A 17716-nucleotide genomic window follows, 5' to 3' on the forward strand; every position below is an offset into this window, starting at 1 on the left:
GAGGAGGTGCAATTAATAATTAATTAGGCAGGACATTATTAACCACTACTGGAGGGCCACTGGGAGAGAGAGATTAAAATAATAGGCAAAGGCTTCTTCAGCTGCTGGAAGAGAAGGAAGAGCTCCCAGAAGTCCTAGGACAGGCTCCAGCTTAATTCCAAAGTCTGGTTCCTTCTTTTTCCTTTTCTTTTCCTCTGGCTATCTAACACCTTCCCCATCTTTCACATTAACTCTGAGACCATTTACAGTTTGTTGAAGGATTTCTTGGCAGTCATCTTCTCTACAGCTTGCCTTGTAGAAAACTGGATGAAAGCACATTGCTGCCTCTGGACTATTGTTATTGTTCATATCTCACTAAATTGATATAAGTGATTTCTGAGATCCATCTCACTAATTGTACCTCTCAGGCTGCAAACATATAAAGTGGTAATGGTCTTATCATCTGGAGGGTATGGGTGAGGCATTGTTGAAGCCCATTTTAGAAGGTTATCTGCCACAGGATCATTAATACCATAGTGTAGTGATCTTTGATATTCTGATCAGCAAGAGAATCATCAGGATGGGTGGGCTTCTCATGTCAATATGGATACTCCTCTTCTCTTTAAGCCCTTAAACCCAGAAGGAGCAGATGTGAGGCTGAATTCTATTTGTAGTAAGTGGTGGTCTGAGTCTATTTGAGCAGCATGTCACTTATAGCTGTAGTCTTCCCAGGAACACCAACTATCTAAGTTCCATCAGAATTAGAAATCTCTCACTCAATATTATGCCTATCTTTATTTAGGATATTTAAAAAAAAGCCTTTTTAAAATTATGTCTCGAGGCTTCAAAAGCTGAGAGTGAGTACCTGTGATTACTCTGGCTTTCTGAGAGCCTCCATTCCTGTTTTGTTCTATATATCCCCAGCCTCCCACTTGACAAGGAATTCATCCATTTACTTTGAAACCAGTCGTGACCCCAAGTTACTTTTATGACTACCTATTAATAATTTTTTCAATTGTTTGTGAGTTTAGTATGTTTAAAAGATTTCAAATGTATGATAAATTTTTACTTAGATGAAAAAGTGCTTACATAATATAAGGATCATGGACATGGATTTTATTGAAATTAATTTAACTGAAATAGAGAAAGGAAAAATATATTTTTTTAACATGAAGATCTATTATTTTCACTAAAACACAAATAATAAAACTGGTTTCAAGTCAGCAAATGTTATATTTCACCTATGTACAATGCCCTGTACTAGGCTCTAAAGATACAAAGACAAAAACTTAGCAGACCTTGCCCTTGAAGTGCTTTACAGTCTTTTTCAACTCAAGTAATTTTACTTTTTATTTCCCAGATAAATAATAGAATGTTAATAAATCATAAGGCTAGAAAGGATCTTATATACAATTTAAATCTTTGATTTTGTAAGTCATTGTAAGCAAGCATTTTCAGGGAATACACATAGATGTCCACAGAACCCTGATACAACTGTAATTTACTAAATGAAGTTTCCCCCCCCACACTATTTAACTTTACATTTTAGATTTGTTGAGTTTTTTATCGCCCCTTTAAAATAAAAGCATGTTTTGATAATATTTGATCCATTACAAATGTGTAAGATATACTTTAGGGTCAATTGGTAGTTTATTCTGCCCTCTTGAAACAAAATGCTAGATAATAAGTTTTTGGCAATGAAGTATCATGAAAAGATTATTGTACTTTTAGCCAGAAAATCTTTGATTTAGATCTCACCTCTGACACTGTATGACTGGGGCAAATCATGTTCTATTACTTGTAAGTTATGTGATTGAAGGTCACTTTGTTTTCCACAATGATAAAATGAACTAATTAATGTAATATTTTTTCTCAATCACAATCTGTAGTCCTATGATATGTTGAAATTGGTGTTTCTATTTTTCCATATAAGAATGAAACTCAGACATAATCAAACTGAATTACTCTTGGTCTTTAAACTAAAGAACTTTTTTCTTCTTTTAACTGCTGAAATCTTCTGGGGTATTTTTTTTCTTACTATTTTTCAGATTTACACTTAGGAAAAAATGGGAACTGGACATTTCTCAAGGAATATAATAACAGAATACTAATTGACTTATCCTGAATTTGAGCCATATACAGATATATATATTTATTTAGTCTTTTTTTTGTCTGGGGTAATATAAAAAGAAGCTCTTTTCTAATGTTAACTAATTTCTATTAGTGGTAGTTTATATTAGCTATACATTTAAGCATTTGCTTGTTTTTCTGTTGTGAAATAAAAATTACACAAGTTCATTGAGATGGAAACCTCTTCTGTAGTTTCAATTTAAGTTTAATACAGTTTGACAACAGTTCCTAGACCTATTTAATTAACTGTTTTGGAGCTTATATGAATATAGTACCACCTAGCTGCCATAAGGAGTACATAAAATTGTGAAATAACAAAAAGGTAATGTGTTTATAACAGTGGCTAATTTTGAAATTTTTGATTGGATTGAAGAGTATTCTAAGTGTACCAATAATATTAATTAAAATATATTGCTAGCAGATTATTATAGGACTAGAAAAAATATTTCAGTATATTTTCATGCTTTACCATCTTTAGATAGTACAAATTTAAAATTATATATGTATACAAATTTATTTTTAAGCTGTATACATACACATCCCTAAGGTACCCTACCTCCAAGAGAGAAATTACCCATCGGGATTAAGTAAAAATTTAATTCATTATAATTTATATAAAAATGTACTTTAAAATTTTAATTGTAACAATCTAAGCATAATTAACACTTTCCAAATGTATTTACTTATATAGTCACCTTATTAAAAAAATGAGTACTAAATCGATATTCAGTGGGAAGTTATAATTTGTTCTTATATTTGCCCAAGTACATTATGGTAAAATTGGTCATTTGTAATAAAATCTTAAAAGTCCAGGAAACTGATTGTTTTCTGCATGAAATTAGACTTGTTAGCCTAGCTATAAAATGAAAACCTTCATAAGTGCTTTCTAGAATAGTAATTTGTAGACTTTTTTTATTTGAAAATGAGTAGAGAGAACAACTGTATTGTTTTATCCTTTAAAAATTGAAAAAGTTGCATTTTTTTTTCAACAGATATGAGGAGGTCTAAGACTAGATTTTTATGGGAGGAAGGAGATTAGAGAAGGACACCAAGGACATTACTTTTTTCCCAGCTAAAGCTGAATGAACTTTTTTTGTGTCCATTGATCATGCAGCATAGTTTGCATTGAGTTCACTGTTAAAATTATACACACACACACACACACACACACAGTCATAGCAATAGAGGACACAGAAATGTACACTAGATTTTTTTTGGTCAACTTTGCATGAATGTTCATGATTGCAAGATTGAAACATCCTAGTGGTTTTTGTATGGCAATTTTTGGAACTTTCTTGTTTGAAGATTTCAGAGGAGTAACTTTCAAATGCAGAATTTTAGGATTGCGAGTTTTCTTAGTTATGTAATTGCTAAGCTCAGCAAAAGAATTAATAATAATAGTGATAACACTTTAAAGGTACCAATACATTATCTCACTTAGTCCTTATCACAAATTTTTGTGAGGTAGGTCATGCAAATAGTATTTCCATTTTACAGATGAGGAAACTGAATCCTAGAAGATTTACTTTACCCATCGTTACATAGATAATAAACATCAGAGCCCAGATTTTAGGGCAGGCATCTTCACTTTGTTCCAGAGATCAGGAAAGCAGGTCCTTGCCCACTTGTTTTGAATGGTGAGCAAAGAATGGTTTTTACATTTAAAAATTCTTAGCTCCTACTCTGTTCAGAAAAAAGACAGTGGGAGAGATTTGGCCATGGGCTGTAGTTTGCTGACCCTGGCCGTCATTTGCTCTTTAGACTATAGCATGTTGCCACTTTGGGGTTCCAAGTTATCCAAACTTTTCCTATACTTTATATCTTAAGTCTCAGATACTTATTTCTGTTAACATAAAGATTCATAAAATTATGTGAGTATAATTGAATTTTAACATTTTAAGAAGAGTACAAAGGTAAAAACTAAATTCATATTTGAAAGGATAGTGATTATTTGTAATGGGGATAAACCAGAAACCTTTCCAGTAAGGTCAGGGATATAAAAAGGATGCCTGTTACTACCACTATTATTCAATATTGTATTAGATATGTTAGTTTAGGAATAAGAGAAGAAAATGAAATTAAAGGAATTAGAATAGGCAGTAAAGTAACAAAGCTATCACTTTTTGCCAACGAGTATAATGGCATACTTAGAGAATCAACTAAAAACTACTTGACCTAAAAAAAACTAAACTACTTGAAACAGTTGGCAACTTAGTAAAGTTGCAGGATATAAAAAAGCCCACATAAATCATCAGCATTTCTAAATATTACCACAGCAACAAGTGATAGAAGGAAAAGTTTCATTCAAATTAACCATAGACAATATAAGATATTTGGGATACTATTTTCCAAGATAAACCCAGAAACTATTATGAATTCAATTACAAAACACTTTTCACACAAATAAAGTCAGATCTAAACAACTGGAAAAATATCAATTGCTCATGGATAGACTGGCCTAATATAATAAAAATGACAGTTTTACCTAAATTAAACTACTTATTCAGTGCCATGGCAATCAAACTATGAAAAATTATTTTATAGGACTAGAAAAAATAATAACAAATTTATTCAAAAGAATTAAAGATCAAGAATATCTAGAGAATTAATGAAAAAAATGCAAAGGAAGGTGACTTAGCTGTACCAGATTTAAAACGATATTACAAAGCAGCAGATATTAAAATTATATGGTACAAATAGAGTGGTGGCTTGGGGTGGAACCAAGATAGTGGAATAAAGGCAGGGACTCCCATAAACTCTCCCCAAACTGTTAAAAAATACCTTTAAATATTCTAGAGTGGCAAAACCCACAAAAAAACTGAAACAATTTTCCAACTTGGAGGATCTGAGGGAAATGTCTGTACACTGGGGTTAGAAAGACCCCATAGTGCAACCTGGATTGTGCTGGAGCAAGTTGGCTCCAGCCACCCAGGAACAGACCCTGGAGCTCTTGGGTACATGGTAGTGGTGGAGGTTTCCAGACCTCCCTGCCCAGGGATTGCCAGGAACCATTGGGAAGGTCAGTAAGAAAACTGCCACACCAGAGAGTGGAGTCCATCCAGCATAGGTCTCAGCACAGACACTGCCCCAGGGGACCAGGAGCAGACTTGGAGAGCCACCCAGCAGGGAGCCACTCAGAAGCAGCTTCCAGAGTGCTCAGCCCAAGGACAGAAAGGGGATCAGGTACATTACAGAGGTCTCTTTGCTAACCCTGAGGTAGAACCTGTTACTTTGCTCATATCCAGGTTGCAGTCTAGGGCCCCCACTCTCAGGAAAGGGAGCAGAAGCACAACAGAGTTCACTATATACAGCAGAGCAGGGACTCTTCTTACAGTTCCAGGGCCAAAAGTAGTTCTTATGGTCACCCACAGACCAGAGCACAGGCCAGGGGAGCAGTTGTAGCCTCAAGACCTCATGAGAAATTGAGAACTTGCAGGTCTCTGGGAGGTATCCCTGAAAACAGCTGCAAAAACTGGGAATGCATCCTCCACCCTGGATGCAGAGTTCCACCTTAAGAAACAGTTAACATCAAGTCATAGACTGGGGAAATGAGCAAACAACAGGGGGGGGGGGGGAATCCAACTGTAGACAATTACTTTGGCCCTATAGAGGATGAAAATCACATTCAGATGATGACAGAGTCCAAACTTCTGTATCCAGACTCCAAGAAAATATGAATTGGTCTTAGGCTATGGAATAGCTCCAAAAAAGGTTATGAAAATCATAAGGGAGGTAGAGAAAAAATCAGGAAGAGAAATGAGAGATGCTTGGTGAAAGAGATATTAAAAATACTGAAGAAAAATAACATCTTAAAAAACAGTTTGGGTCAAATGGAAAAAATAATCCAAAAGGCCAGTGAGGAGAAGAATGCCTTAAGAAGCAGAATTGGCCATTTGGAAAAGGAGATTAAAAGGCTCTCTGAAGAAAATAGTTCCTTCAAAAGTAGAATGGAGTTAAGGGAAGCTGATGACTTTGAGAGAAATCAAGAAACAGTAAAACAAAACCAAAATAATGAAGAACTAGAAGAAAATGTGAAATATCCCATTGGAAAAACAACTGACCTGGAAAATAGATTCAGGAGAGATAATTTTAAAATTATGGAACTACCTGAAAGTCATGACCGAAAAAAAAAGAGCCTAGATGTCATTTTTCAAGAAATTATCCAGGAAAACTATCCTGACATCCTAGAAGCAGAGGGTAAAACAAAAATTAAAAGAATCTAATCACCTCCTGAAAGAGATCCCAAAATGAAACAATTCAAATATTGTGAAACTATTGTCAGGATAACACAGGATTTAGCAGCTTCTACATTAAGGGCTCATAGGACTTGGAATAGAATACTCTGGAAGGAAAAAGAGCTTGGATCACAACCAAGAATCAACTTTCCAGCAAAACTGAACATCTTTCGGGGAAAAAAGATGAATATTCAATGAAATTGTGAACTCTTTTGTTTTCTGATGAAATGACCAGAGCTAAACAGAAAGTTTGATCTCCATATACAGGACTCAGGGGAAGCATAGAGAGGATGGATGGGAAGGGCAAATTCTGAGAGATTTAATGTTGTTGAATTGATGGATGAATGATGAACCTTCTCATTTATTAGTTAGAAGGAGACTCTATAGGAGGGAGTTGAATTTGAAATATATTTAAAAGATGGAGTTAGTGGGGAAGAAAGAAATGTCCTGGGAGAAAGGGAAAGGAGAAATAGAATGGTGTAAGTTATTTTCACATCAAAAAGGCAAGATAAAACTTTTACAATGGAGTGGAAGGCAGGATGGGAAGTTGAGAGGGAACGATTGAGCCTTGGTTTACATCAGAAGTGACTCAGAGAGGGAGTAAACATATACGCTCAATTGGGTATAGAAATCTATCTTACCCTAAAGGAAAAGAAAAGAGAAAGGGAGGGAAGAAAGGGGACGGGGAAGTGGAGGGGGATCTAAGTGATAGAAGAGAGGGAAGATCCTGGGAGAGGGTTGTCAGATAAAACATACTTTTGAGGAGGGGCAGAATGAAAGGGGGGGGTAGAATAAATGGAGGTGGGGGAATTGGATGGAGGGAAATACAACTAGCAATAGCAACTGTGGGAGAAGCAATTTCTATGATGTACTTACGATAAAGAATACTATCCGTCTCAAAGAGCCGATGGTGTTGGAATATAGACTAAAGTTTACTTTTTTTCTTCCAACTTTATTTTTCTTGAGGTTTCTCTTTATGTGTGAGGGGGGTATGTTTATTTTTACAGTATGACTACTGTATTGATGTTTTTCATGACTACTCATTTTTAATTTATACCAAGTAACTTGCTTTCTCATTGAGGGGGGAATAGGGTGGGAGGAACGGAGAGAATATGAATCTCAGGGTTTTGGAAGTAAATGTTGAAACTTGCTTTTGTATGTAGCTGGGGGGGGGGGAATTTTTTCAAAATAAAAAAATAAATAGACTGGTGGATCCGTGGAATAATTTAGGTTCATAAGACACAGTAATAAATAGCTACAATAATCTACTGTTGGAGAAATCCAAAGACTCTGGCTTACAGGATAAAATCTCACTATTTGACAAAAGCTATTGGGAAAACTGTAAGCTAGTATGGCAGAAACTAGACATAGACTAGCATCTCATACCCTTATACTAGGTCTGTCCAACCTTACTTTTAAAAGTTTTTAATCGAAACAATAGACAATATTTTTTGATTTGCCATTTTAGTGAGAATTCTGGTAGCTTGGCTTTGGGTTCTAAAAGCATTTAGTAAACCCACAGGTGGCCTCATAAAATCGCCCTTCAAGTCCGTGGGCTGCATTTTGGATAGTCCTACCCTGTATAATTGAAATGGGCACCAGATTTAGACAGAAAGAATATCATAAACCAATTAGGAATTGTTTACTTGTCAGATCTATGGAGAAAAGGATTCATGGCCAAACAAGACATAGAAAAACATTATGAAATGTAAAATGGATAGTTTTGATTACATTAAATTGAAAACTTTTTACAGAAACAAAACCAATGCAACCAGGCTTTAGGAGGAAAGCAGAAAACTGAGAAACAATTTTTTCCTGCAGTGTTTCTGATCAAGGCCTTATTTCTAAAATATGTAGAGAATGGAATCAAATTTATAAGAATATAAGTCATTCCTCAATTGATAAATATCAAAGAATATTACTAGTTTTCAGATAAAGAAATTGCTATCTATAGTCATGAAAAAAATGCTCTAAATAGCTATTTATAGAAATTCAAATAAAAAAACTATGAGGTACCTCCTCAGATTGACTAATATGACAGAAATAATAGATGTTAGATGTGGGCAAATTGAGGCATTATGCACTGTTGGTGGAGCTGTGAACTTATCCAACCCATTCTGAAGAGCAATTATACCCCAAAGGCTATAAAACTGTGCATACCCTTTGATCCAGCAATACTTCAAGTGGATCTCTAGCCTAAAGAGATCATTAAAAAAGGAAAAAGTCCCCCATGTTACAAATATTAATAGCAATTCTTTTTGTGATGATTGAAAGTGGGAAATTGAGGGGGATACCCATCAGCTTGGGAAAGGCTGTACAAATTATGGTATATAAATGTAATGGTATATATTGATTGATAAGAAATGATGAGTAAATAGATTTTTCAGAAAAACTGGAAAGACTTACCTGAATTAATGCATAGTGAAGTGAACAGAACCAGGAGAACATTGTGCACAGTAAGAGCAACATTGTGTGATGATCAACTATGATAGACTTAGCTCTTCTCAGCAATACAGTGATCAAAGACAATTCAAAAAGACTTGCGATGGAAAAAGCTATCAATCCACATCCAGAGAAGGAACTTGGGGGTCTTGACTACAAATCAAAGCATACTATTTTCACTTGTTAAATTTTCTTTTTTTTTGTTTTTTCTTGTGTTTTTTCTCTTTTGTTCTGATTCTTCTTTCACAATAAGACTAACATGGAAATACGTGTTACACATTTGTACATGTATAACCTATATCAGATCACTTGCTATCTTAGGGTGGGAGGGAGAAGAGTTTACAAAAAAATGAATATTGAAAACTATTTTTACACATAATTGAAATATTTAATTATTTATTCTTTTAAAAGATGTGACAATCCTCTCCCCACCTCCCCAAAACAAAGGATAGTGATCTTAACCCCATAGCATGGGTAATCATTACTCATTCAAAATATTTTCAAACTGGATATACTCCATTGGTCTCCCACAGTGGATGTGAAGTAACGAACTATATCAAGCAAGACCTAGAGTTGACTTCTGTTATATAGGAAATTAGGTGAGGTCAAAGCCAGAGCAGCTAGCAGAACGGAGAAAAATTTCCTTTACCTGACAGTTTAGAATCGAGAAATACTGACATGGGTACGTGGATGTGGTGCTCTCATAGAAGCAGGGATCTCAGATACCATCAAATCCATTCCCTTACCATTTAATAGATGACAAAACTGAGGTACATGGGGTTCAGCAACTTGCCAAAGATCATACAGGTAAGTAAAGTGGAAGGGGGGTGGGCTTTGAATTCAGATTTAATGACTCCAGAGCTAGAGTTCTTTCCATTGAACCACTTGGCTTCTTGATTTGCCTCTTTTGTCTATTGGTTTGGGGTGTGATAGAGTGCCCTTGAGTTTGGTGGGTTACGTATTGCCTTCTTTCTCTTCCCTTTTGCACTCAATAAAGGTTCCCAAATGAATTTAGACAGATTGATTTATTGAAATGGGTGGAAGGCAGGAGGGGAAGAGACAATAAGAGATTACAATTTACAATCATTAAAGCCTAAACAAAATTTTTACAGACCAAATGATTTTAGAAAACTCTTTACAAAGCAGCTCTTAGGCATCATTCTACTATGTAAGGGTTCTTGTCATTTGTATTGAAGCACAGTGCCATTATAAAAATCTCTTCCCCCACCCCTCACCCCCATCTGCCTTCTTTATACCTCTTCATGCTGCTGAATAGAACTGAACTGAAGGAAATCACAAAAAAACTTGCTTATTGGGTCAAATGAAATAGTATACTAAGTTCATTTGGGCCTTCACAGCCACCAAGAATCATATTATTCCTATGAATTGATTTCTTAGCTCACTTGCTGCATTGATTGTTCAAACCTCTCACCTGAACTCTTGTTCTATCTTCTCAGCTGAAGATCTTGCCTCAAATTTTATTTAAAAAAGAGCTCTCAATGGCGCAGTGGATAGAGCACTGCCCTGGAGTCAGGAGGACTTGTTCAAATCTAGCCTCAGACACTTAATAATTACCTAGCTGTAAGATCTTGGGCAAATCACTTAAAACCCCATTGACTTGCAAAAAAATAAAAATAAAAAGCTCTCTCCTCATTTCACATTTCTTTGATTTCTTCTTCCTCATCCCCTGCTTCATTTCAGTCTCTAAAGATGAAGTGGCCAATATCTCTCCCCTAGATATCCTATATCCCTCCTCCTTTCTTTTTTTTTTTAAACATCTTGAAAGTTTTATTTTAGCTAGTTTACAAGATAGAAATAATGGACCTGGCAGATGTTCTAAGAAAACCTTACAAAATAATAGCATAACTATTTCAAGATGTTCAATATAAACTGTATATTATATATTATATTTTAAAATAATTTAGCAGCATAGATGGTCATAGAGGCAGCTGGTGGTGCAATAGAGAACTGGGTCAAGATTGGGAAGATCTGACTATGGACAAGTCATTTAACCACCATTTGTCTTAGTTTCCTCAACTGCAAAGTAGGAATAATTCCCTACCTTGCAGGGTTGTTGTGAAGAGTTGAATAAGTTAATATTTGTAAAAGTGCTTGCTTGCATAGTACCTGGTATACAGTAGGTGCAGTATAAATACTTAATCTCTTCCCTTTCCTTGCCAGGATTTGTTTATTCCTTTAAAAAACGTGGTTTTGAAGGCACATATGAAGCTACAATAGGGTTTCAGAGCAGGGTTTCTTATTCCCCTTCCCTTTTTGTCACTGACTCCTTTGTCAGTGACAGTATCTTAGAATAATATTTTTTTATTTTGTTTTGTACAAGTAATGTTTTTATACATTGCTAAAATACTCTTAAGAGTAAACATAATACCTTCTCCCCCCAAAATATATAGACCCTCATGAGAAATAAAGTAAAAGAAAGAGAAAAAACATGTGTTTCAGTCTGTGTTCTGATACCATCAGCTCTTGTCTCAGGTGGATCACATTCTTTTTAAGTCCATCACAGGGGGAGGCTAGGTGGCGCAGTGGATAAAGCACTGGCCCTGAGGTCAGGAATACTTGGGTTCAAATCCAGTCTCAGACACTTAATAATTACCTAGCTGTGTGGCCACTTAACCCCACTTGCCTTGCAAATAAATAAATAAGTCCATCACAAAATTTACTTCCATATTTTTCTGCTGTTGCTGATTAAAATTCCATCCATCCATACTTCCCCACTACCATATATTATATTTTCTCTCTCCTTTCGCTCTGTCCCTCTTCTAAAATGTGCTGTAGGGTAGCTGAGTGGCACAACCGACTGATCACCAGCCCTGGGGCCAAGAGGCCCCGAGCCCACATACCACCCCTGAGACCCAGCAACCACCTGGCCCCCACTATGGTCTTGTACAGGCCACCCAATCCCAGCCCCTTGAAAGAAATAAAAGAGAAAATGTGTTATATCTGACTATTTTCTCCTATGATCTACCCTCTCCTTTATCACCCACATCGCCCCTTCCCCCCTTCCCCCTTTCCCCCTTCTCTTCTTTTTCTTCTAGCTGTCTATACCCTATTGAGTGTGTATGCTGTTTCCTCTCTGAGCCATTTCTGATGAGAGTGAATGTTCCCTCATTCCCCCTTGTCTTTCCCCCTGCCATATCATTGCAATAGCTCATTACAAAAAAAAAATCTTTTATATGAAATGTCTTAGCCTATTGCACCTCTCCTTTCTCTTACTCCCAGTACATTTCCCTTTTAGCCATTGACTCTATTTTTTACAATATATCTCCAAATTCAGCTCTTTCCTGTGCTTCATCTATAAAACTTCCTTCTACCTGCTCTATTAAATGAGAAGTTTCATATGAGTAGTATCAGTATCATCTTTCCATGCAGGAATACATGCAGTTCAACATCTTCAAGTCCCTCATATTTTACCCTTCTCGGCTCTCTTTGTTTCACCTGAATCCTGTATTTGAAGGTCAAACTTTCTGTTCAGCTCTAGTCATTTTTTTTTTGCAAGGCAATGGGGTTAAGTGGCTTGCCCAAGGCCACAAAGCTAGGTAATTATTAAGTGTTTGAGGCTGCATTTGAACTCAGGTCCTCCTGACTCCAGGACCGGTGCTCTATCCATTGTGCCACCTAGCCGCCCCTAGCTCTAGTCATTTCAACAGGAACATTTGAAATTCCCCTGGTTCACTGAAAGTCCCATCTTTTCCCCTGGAAGAGGATGTTCAGTTTTTCTGGGTAGTTGATTCTCAGTTGCATTCCAAGGTCTTTTGCCTTCTGGAATATTATATTCCAACCCCTACAAGCCCTTAATGTAGTTGCTGTTAAGTCCTGTGTGATCCTGACCACAGCTCCACAATATTTGAATTGTGTCCTTCTGGCTGCTTGTAATATTTTCTCTTTGACTTGGGAGTTCTAGAACTTAGCTATAATATTCCTGAGGGGTTGTTTTTTCTTTTTTTTTATCTCTTTCCAGGGGAGATCAGTGGATTCTCTCAATTTCTATTTTGCCCTCTGCTTCTAGGATATCTGGGCAATTTTCCTATAGGAATTCTTTAAAAAAATATAGAGCAGGAAAGGATGTTTCAAAAAGGAGGGGGTAGCTGGGAATAGTGTTCTCACCTAGAAACTTGGGAGGCAGAAGCTGGTATATATCTCTGGAGCTTGGGAGAGTAGCAATGGGCCAAAGCCAAGGATGTCAGGTACTTAAGCTCAGCATTTATATGGGGTGGACCACCAGGTTAGCTAAGAAGTGAATTGGCCCAGATCAGAAATAGATCAAGTCAAATTTCTTATTCTGAGCCGAGTGGGATTGACTATGAGTGGTCTCCTGCAATTCCAACCTGGCCAAGATAGGGAGACCTAGCCTAGTAAGAGGGGAAAAAAATGAAAAAGGAGAAGGTGGTCCCTCATATCAAACACAGCAAAGGTTTATTTAATTATAATGATTCCAAAGCTATAATTATATATCTACTGCCGTGCTAGCATAAGTGTTAAATCTTTGTTTAGTATGTTTTTGTAAGTTATCTATTTAATGTACTGTACTCATTAGAAGTAAAGAGCCTTCTAATCATGCCAAGACAAATATACAAAAGTATATTTATTGCTTTGCATAAAAAAGAATTATATAGTAGTTTTACGTTATACTAATAGGTACAATTTTTTTTCAGACTACATAACATTTATCATTTCTCTGTAATTTTGTTTTTTGTTGCGATTTCTCAATAAATATAACATGAATAGGAGGATCCTATATTTCTTCCCAAGAAACATTTTATTTTTTAGATTGATTAATATAGGAATTCAGTTTGTAATCATCTTTTTATGTCATTTATAATAGTTGATTTTACCAAGCAAGGCTGTCTCCCATTGCAATGATTAGTTTTGTCAGTTTATCACTAAAAAGGGTTATGGATGGGTGTATGGAGAATTAAATCTTCACTTAAAAATGTATTTTTAATACTTAATTTATTGAATACTAAGAAATAATAATGGAAAAAGACTATATGTGAAATCTTGAATATCTTTTACATAGAACTTGATATTTTGAGTTATGATAAATTCAATGCCTTAAAGAGTTTTCCTTCTTATCTTTATCATTTTCATTTTGTCTTATATGCTTTTTAAAAAAAAATGCTTAAATGATCCTCCTCTTCTTTCATTTCTTCATTAGCTCTACCTTGAATTCTTCAGTCTTGTTAGGATGTGGGTAATATCCTTCAACATCCTCAGTAATTATGGTTGACTATTCCTTTGATCATAATCCTTAAGTCTTACTAAGGTTTTTTTTTTAATTGTTGTTCTTGTTTGTTTTAAACTGGATAAATTGTTCTCCTGGTTCTATTTACTTCATTCCATTGATTCAAGCACATCTTCCTAGTTTTCTCTAAAACCATTTCTTTCATAATTTCTTCACAATTCATTACCATAATTTGTTCAGTTCTTTCCTAATTGAATTCTTTGCTACAACAAAAAGAACTGATATATAAATATTTTTGTATAGTTTAGGTGGTAAAACTTGGTAAGTTGGCATGATGGAATCAGGTGGATGGCACTCATCTACACTGCTGATTCTGCAAACTCTTCACAGCTAGACTCATATTACAGATGGCAAAGACTATTTAAAACCTGCTCTTAGTCAAAAATCACACTTAATCTGGACTTCAGTTGCATCTTACAAAGTAAGGAAATTGGACTAGATAATTTTTAAAATTTGCTTTCAATCTAAAGACTGTAATTCTTAAAATAAGACATTGATTTGGGTTCACAGGTTCTTTTGAAATTTTGTTGAGTCATTTCATTCATATCTGACTCTGATGTGATCCCATTTGGAATTTTCTTGGCAAAGGTACTAGAATGGTTTGCCATTTCCTTTTCCAGCTTATATGACAGATGAGGAATTGATATAGAGTTAAGTGAATTGCCCAGGGTCACACAGCTAGTAAATGAGGTTGGATTCAAAATCATGTTCTCTTATCTTTGGGGCCACATTCTATCCACTTTGCCATGTAGGATATATCTCAGTGTAGATTTATTTAATAAAATCATTGCCTAATTAACTAGAATAGGTGTTTTGATTGGAACTGAGACGATAGAGAAAAAGTTTTGGATTTGTACAGTTGTATATAGTGTGATAATAGACAACCAGAACACTGGGAGAATATTGAGTTTCTAGAGAATTAAGAAAGTATCATAGGGTCATAATTAAGACCCATAAGAAATCTCAGAGGCTAACTAGTCCATTTTCTCCATTTTACAGATAGGAAAACTGAGGTCCAGGGGAGCAAACTGATCATGACCTCATTCATGTACACATGTAATAAGATGTCTGGCTGAGTGGATTTAAAAACAGGTCATTTTATTCTAGAGCTAGTCATTGTTCTTCTGCACCCAGAGGAATTTCAAAACGGAGATGAATGATTAAAGCTTCCTGATAAGCATTTTTGCTCATGTTCCATTGGTAACTTGTATGCTACTATTTCTGCTATTGGTAACAGTTTTCTTCCCTTCTTGCCTCTCTAAAGTTTTGGGGAGTTATACAATTGAATACTGAAAGAAATAGGAAATAATGGGGAACTGATGATGATAATCAGGATAAGATGGTGAAGGGGGAATGATAATTCAGTTTTTAACCAAATTAACCTAGGGTCTCCCCTGTTTTCATTATTACAATACATAATACTATTTTGAGCATATAAAGAAATGCTGACTAATTTTAAACTTATTTTTGTAGAATGCTTATACTTCAGTTTTTCAAAGAAACACATAAATGACATACTAATTATGGCTTGGTTATGTAATAATTCTCATAACCGAAAGATGGCACTGTGGAGATTGCAGGAAAATCTGCATTTTTTTGAATTACATTTGTAAGATTTATCCTGGACAGATGGAATTGGACCCAGACATATTTGCATAGAAGGAATATGTTTATTAAGCATGTAAAGTGAATAAAAGGTGGTAATATGATTTCAAGCTGGAAGATATCTTAAAAATCATGTAGGCTAATCTGTTTATTTTAATAGATGATGAAATAAAGAGCCATTGGTTTTTCAGTAACTTGTCCAAGCTCACAAAGTTAGTGTTAGAGCCAGGACTGCCTGACTCCCAATCCAATAGCAAAAAAAATATATGAATGGAATTACATATACGTTTTAATCACAGATCAGTTCTTTTTATAACAGACATAAAATTGTAAATAATTGGTCTGAGAGACATGAGGGAGAAGATGTACTTCTGTTACTAGCACTCGATTCTCTATTTCTCCTTTACTATGTTGACTAAATTAGGGCTTCTAACTTTTTTTTCTTAATACCTAGTAGTTTGTTTCACATAATAAGTCTTGAATAAATGTTTCTTTAGGAAAGAATGAAGCAGAAAGTAGTTACTCTATGAATTAATGCGGGGTAGAAAACCAATTAGTTTCATTAGGTCAAAGGAAACATTTCTATGGAGAGCTAGTTTTTATGTAGCTTAATTATACACTTAAGTTCACCGTCTAATGTTGATTTGGTTTCATATATTTGGATCTTATTTTTTTCTCACTACAGCTTTGTAGTCAGAGAACCAGGGTTCAGATTTTGACTCTAGTACTTAATTTAGTATGACCTTCGAAAAGTCACTTTACTTCTCTTGACCACAGTTTTCTCAACTGTAAAATAAGATGGCAGTTAAGGTTCCTTCAAGTTCTGAATGCATAATCATAGTATTCATGACAGTTCACAAAACTTATTTCCCAACCTTTTCACAGATTGCTTTGAAGATCATTCAATAAACTAGATGTTAGGTGGCACAATGAATAGTGCACCTAGAGTCAAGAAAACCTAAGTTCAAATCTGAACTGAGACATTGCCACTTCTTAGATATGTGACTTTGGGCACGTCACTGAATCCTCATTGCCTCGCTTCCAGGACCATCTCCAGTCATCCTGATTCATATCTGACCATTTGGAGCCTTCTGGGTCACTGAGAGTGACCTGAGGGTCTTGCCCTTCCAGCTTAATTTTTGGGGGGGAAGTAGGCATTCTTTTTCTCTCTCTCTTTTCTCTCTCACCTAACCTTAATGACTAAATGGGTGTTCCCTCAGTCAAACTGATCTGGGAAAGTCCTAGCTTTTAAAAGGTCAGGGTCTCCCACTGCATCTAGGGCCATCTCCAGTCATCCTGATCCAGTTATGACTGGTTACTGTGTACCCAGATGACTCCAGACAAAGTGAAGCTGGTGGTCTAGCAGACTCCTCATTCAAATCCAACGTCATGTTCCTCTTCAATAATGAAGGACAAATAGCAACAATTAAGTACCTACTCTGTGTCTCGCTGGGTTAATCTCTGGTAATATTAAAAAAAAAGATAGAAGACATTTCCTGCCCTAAGGTTCTTAAAGACTAAATGGGAAACAACATACAATCAAATTATACAAAGCAGGCTATATACAGGATAAATGAGAAATTATTAACAGATGGAAGGCACTGGGATTCAGAAGCTAAGATTTTTAGTTGAGGAAGTAGGGAGGTCAGTAATTGGAGCAGAAGAGTAGAGAGCATTGCAGACATTGAGGACAGCCAGAGAAAACACCTGGAGCTTAGAAATGGAATATCTTATTTATAAAACAGCTTAGAGCCAGTGTCATTGTATCTAAGAATATGTATGGGGGAGTAAGATATAAGAAGCCTGGAAAGGTGGCAGAGGACTAGTTTATGAAGGACATACTGCTCAGACAAAACATTTTGTATTTGATCCTGGTATCTCCTGATAAGAAGCCACTGGAGTTAATTGAGTAAAGACTACTCTGATCAGACCTGTGCTTTAAGAAAATCACTTTAGTGACTGAATAGAGGATGTTTTGGAGTTGGTGTGAGGAGAGACTTGAGACAGACAGATCCAACAGCAGGCTACTGTAATAATCCAGGTGTGAAGTGGATAAGGGTCT

The 17716-nt window shown here is 35.7% G+C and overlaps 1 protein-coding gene across 1 annotated transcript in view; it reads left to right on the forward strand.

Annotated features, from left to right (window-relative positions):
• ZC3H12C (zinc finger CCCH-type containing 12C) overlaps positions 1-17716 on the forward strand; it is an 84460-nt gene that overhangs the window by 13310 nt on the left and 53434 nt on the right. The gene's annotated exons all lie outside the window — the stretch shown is intronic.

The sequence above is a fragment of the Macrotis lagotis genome, chromosome 1, assembly GCF_037893015.1.
Source record: "Macrotis lagotis isolate mMagLag1 chromosome 1, bilby.v1.9.chrom.fasta, whole genome shotgun sequence".
Taxonomy (NCBI): domain Eukaryota; kingdom Metazoa; phylum Chordata; class Mammalia; order Peramelemorphia; family Peramelidae; genus Macrotis; species Macrotis lagotis.